At 37.7% G+C, this 4475-nt stretch overlaps 1 protein-coding gene across 2 annotated transcripts in view; it reads right to left on the reverse strand.

Moving 5' to 3' along the window:
* LOC137992989 (uncharacterized) overlaps nucleotides 1-4009 on the reverse strand; it is an 80987-nt gene extending 76978 nt beyond the window's left edge. For both annotated transcript variants that reach the window (XM_068838629.1, XM_068838627.1), the window contains exon 1: nucleotides 3905-4009. The gene's annotated coding sequence lies outside the window, so the exon portion shown is untranslated. The remainder of the gene's footprint in view (nucleotides 1-3904) is intronic.
* Between the last annotated feature and the right edge of the window lie 466 nt (nucleotides 4010-4475).

Here is a 4475-nt window from a genome sequence, read left to right on the forward strand (position 1 = left end):
TTACCAACACGGAAAAATAAAATAAAACGGAAAATCTACCCATCTTCCGACTGGGATTGCCATAGGGCAACCCAGTAATTATTTAATAAGGCCCTTTTCAAACGGCGTGTTGCTGCCGTGCCCATCTCAATTCATAAATTATAACTGTCTGGTGGAACACCGTTACCAAACAGCAATTTGGATTATTTCGTACAAACCCCCGATCATTTTTCAAATAAACTTTGTTGAAATTTAACTAAACGCTACACGAACGTAAACTGGGTTTCCTGTGGTACGTGTTACACAAAAACAGAAAGCACTGAGTTGGGTGGTATTGAAGTTCAGCTTTCCAGTATTTTTTTTTAAGTGGGGGAGGGGGGGGGGGAGTGATGTAGACCATTTGAGGGGTCACCCAGGCGTAATGCCATCAATGGCATACGTTGAATTTTGTAACGTCGTGTTCCGTTTTGAGGTCTTTTACTTTTTTTAGCTTTGGTAATAAATTCAGTTCAAAGATAACAAAAGACGCTCTTGAGTGAAACTCACTCGTTTCTTCTTTAAATGGGCTAGGTCAGTCAAAATGACATAATCCCATGATTTGGGGTGCAGGGATGGCGCAGTGATAAGAGCACTCGCCTCCCGCCATTGTGGCTCGCGTTCGATTCCCAGACTCGTCGTCATATGTGGGTTGACTTTGTTGCTTCCCTACTCTACACCGAGAGGTTTTTCTCCGAGTACTCTGGTTATCCCCTCTCCTGAACATTTGACTTAATTTGTGTTCATTGTTCATTTCAGTTTACAATGTCCCCAATTAGTGCTCAAGCGCAAGAACGACTAGACACTTAATAAGTTGCTTTCCTTTTCTTTTTTTCCCCAAAGTAGAATGAAACATTGCCATAACCACTTAAAACTGTTGAACAACATAATAGAAATACTGCAAAAGAAAAGAGAAGCATGGATGGACATAAATGTACAAGATTGTAACAGATTGTTACATTTGGGTAATCTTGAAAATAGTCGGCCCGACGTTTTTCAAAATTATGGCAAATCGCCTGGTAAAGATCGTTTTTTACTCAGAATCATTTCATTTGTGATTTAATGATAATTTTAATCGGTAAAGGAATTCCATAATACCATTTTCGAGTTTTAAACGCGTGATCAACTAGAGATTTACCTGGAATACCCTAAAATAACGTGACATTGCCCCTTTAAGTAAAATAGTCTACAAAGAAACTAACTGCAAATTGCTCTGAAGGACGTTTTCCTGCATGTCATATATGTCTAGAGTTGCACTAAGCTAACCGTTATGCCACACACTAAGGAAGGACTGAACATGCTGTTTCCGCTTTATGATTTCTCTTCTTTTCAGTCTAATCTGATGACGGGTCAAAAAATTTTTTTTGGTTTATGTTTGCGCCAAATGGTATCTATCGCAAAAGCCGGGAGTTACGGTGCAGCACTTTTATTCCGCGGAGTTTAATTTTTGCGGATCTGGCGGATAGTACTTGATCCTCAAAAATAAGTTCCATCAAAATTAAAAACCGTAAAAATTTACTCCCGTTAATATAACTAAGAATGGCTTTCAATCCACTTACAGTGGGGTCATAAAGATCGTTTATTTTGATATTTTCATTGAGAAAAAGCAATTGGCGCATGCTATAAACAAAACGAAACGATAAAAGGTTAAGTCAATACTTTTCTAGTCTCTGAGGCACAAGAAACGAACTCAAAGCAGTCAATCAAAAGGTCATTGCAGAAAATTGTAAACACGGGACTACTCAAGGTGTTCGATTCCGTCTCTGATATCCAACTCCAAAAAGGTTACCAGAAAATTTCCGTTCGGGTTCAGTGTCGTACATAACATCACAGTAAATGAAATATTAATGAGAACTCGACAAAAAGGTAAATCAGCGACTAAATTTTTGTGCGCGTGGCGATGTTTATTTCAAGCTTCTTATGCAAATGTTTGACAGAGAATATTAAATTACAAAAAATATTCCACTTAAAATATTCCACTTTGCTATTAGTATATGTAATAGGACTACATGCTGTCCAATTTGGAAATAATTGGATGAGAAAAATTCTGAGGACAGTCAAAATTGGACGAGGCCATAGGCCGAGTCGAATTTGGCAGTCCGAGGAATTTTTGGAATCCAGCTATTTCCAAATTGGACAAGCATGTAGTCCCGTTACCTTTTATATATTATATAGCTAGTCAGTTGTAATTGCGGCATTGCTCAATCAAATTATTATCCTTAAAGAAAGGCAAACTAAAATATTGTGAATTACCTCTATTTTCTAAATACTACCTGAACTCCAGAGGAATTCTTTATCGTCTTCCCTTAAGGCACGAGAGACATTTTTTCGCTTTTCGTAACCCTGCGCTCGGTTCAAGTTGTTGCCTCAGTTAATTTGCAAATTCACGATCTCGCAAAATACTGTAATTTCTGCTACAGTTTTTAAAATAACGGTCCACGTGCCTTGCATGACAGCCAAACCTTCTGTTTCGTATTTGTGACCGTCCGTTTTTCTAATTTCAGCGAAAAAACGGCAAAGAAATGCATCTAGCTCATGACGAGGGATATCTCGCAGCTTCCTCGCTTCGTTACGCTGCACCTTCTACTCTGAAAACATTTAGCCAAGTTTTTGTACTCTCAAAAGGTGTTTTAGTTTTGGTTTTCGCCTCTCAGGTTGGTAAGATCTTCTTGTGGCAACGATAGGAAATCTCTCACTTGCAGTGACATCGCTGAAAAAGTCCTGAGAAATGGAAAAAATTGGCAAATCTCCGTGGCTAAACTACTACAGAGTTGACGCTATACTTTGTGTTGATTGGCTAGTTTTTATTACCTAATGTATTTTCTGGGATTTGACAAACTGTCCTATTTTTTCTAAATTGGACAGTTTGCCTGTTTTTAGAGGAAAACCCTATCAGAAACTATCCAAATTTATCCTTAATTGGACATTTTTTAAAAATTAAGAATAATAGTTAAGCTGACAATTGCGGATTAACTACCAGCTATATCAAATTAGAGGCAAAAGATCCCTTCCCATTTTGATTGCGTGCGTGCAACCAAGAAACACAACAGCAATTAAATAATTTTCAGTCTCACTGTTCAGGATCATTTTCAGAAGAACCTTGAATAATGAGGCACAAATGAGACAACAAGCTTTCTTTCAAATAATTCTTCACTGACACATTCCCTTTTTTTTTGACCTGAAGACTGTGCAGACTTGAGTACAAAATACATGTAAATTGCTAAACAACTGAGATACAACTTCAGTAAACACTGATAATTCAAGGCGTTCCATTCCTTTTAAACCCATACAGAATTTTCCATTTGGTTTCAGTGTTGCACATAACAGCACAGTTAGCCAAATCATGAATATTAAAAACAAAGCTCACTTTGTGATATCCGACGGCGAAAGATGCAATTGTTGTCGTAGACCTTTACTCGTCGCTTTGAAGATTACAAATATTTATTTTTCACCGCCTGTCTTGTTTATCCAATTGACATTTCATTCTTGAATCTGTTAATTTCCTCGTCCATACCTTTGAAATGCAACTTTTAGGCAATCAAAATATTCAATCTGTTACAAAAGAATAAACTCCACGATGAAAGCTATGATGAATCGAGTTTAAGCAAGAAGCTCCCGCAGCTTTTCGCTTTAATCGTGGATATATGCACGTTAGGAATTCGCTTACATGTTTATAACTACTTGGAAGTTCAAATGCGGCCATATTTTTTTCAGAACAGAGCCAAAGATTCCATCCCGGGAATTCAATCAACCGAGGAATGGGCTGTTACCAGCAACACAACAATGCCGACCGCAAATGCAGACGCAAAGGTGCTAAGAACAAGAGAATATTCATGAGCAGCAGAAAGCTCGTACCCAAGGTTACCCAAGCTTGACAATTAAATCCTACCTTCAAAGGAGAACTGAAAGCAAAGTGAAAACAGGATGAACTTAAAAATCCCCATTTTTCTTTCAAACAACTTTCAAAGAATGAAACGTTTAAAGTATGTTTTTGGAAATATCTGCTTAATCAACTGTTATATGATATCTAAAGATATGTGGTGTAAGTCTCTGTTGTTCTTAGTTCTCTGGCCTACAGTCTATCATGCATTACTAAAAAAACATTGGTGAAGGGCACGAAACAATTGAGAATAGAAAAACAAGTCTCTAAAATAAGAGTAGGTATATAAATCTCGATTTAACGAATACAGCAAGCGACATTCTTGAGTATTCATTCTCGAGTATTCAAGAGAAATCTCCGATATCGCAAACTTTATCACCCGGCACTGTTGTAGCAATGCTCCCTGTCACCCTTTTTGGTGAGTTTTACGTGAACTCTTCCATGGCGGTTGCCGTGAAAACAAAATGATAAATCCTCTTTCTCTGTGTTCCCGATATGGTCTACTTAAGGTACTCTTGCCAATTGATCGCTTAAACCATTTTAGAGTACTCTTCAGTCTCAGTCTGCTTTATTTTTCGTT

This window comes from Montipora foliosa, chromosome 2 (assembly GCF_036669935.1).
Source record: "Montipora foliosa isolate CH-2021 chromosome 2, ASM3666993v2, whole genome shotgun sequence".
Lineage (NCBI taxonomy): Eukaryota > Metazoa > Cnidaria > Anthozoa > Scleractinia > Acroporidae > Montipora > Montipora foliosa.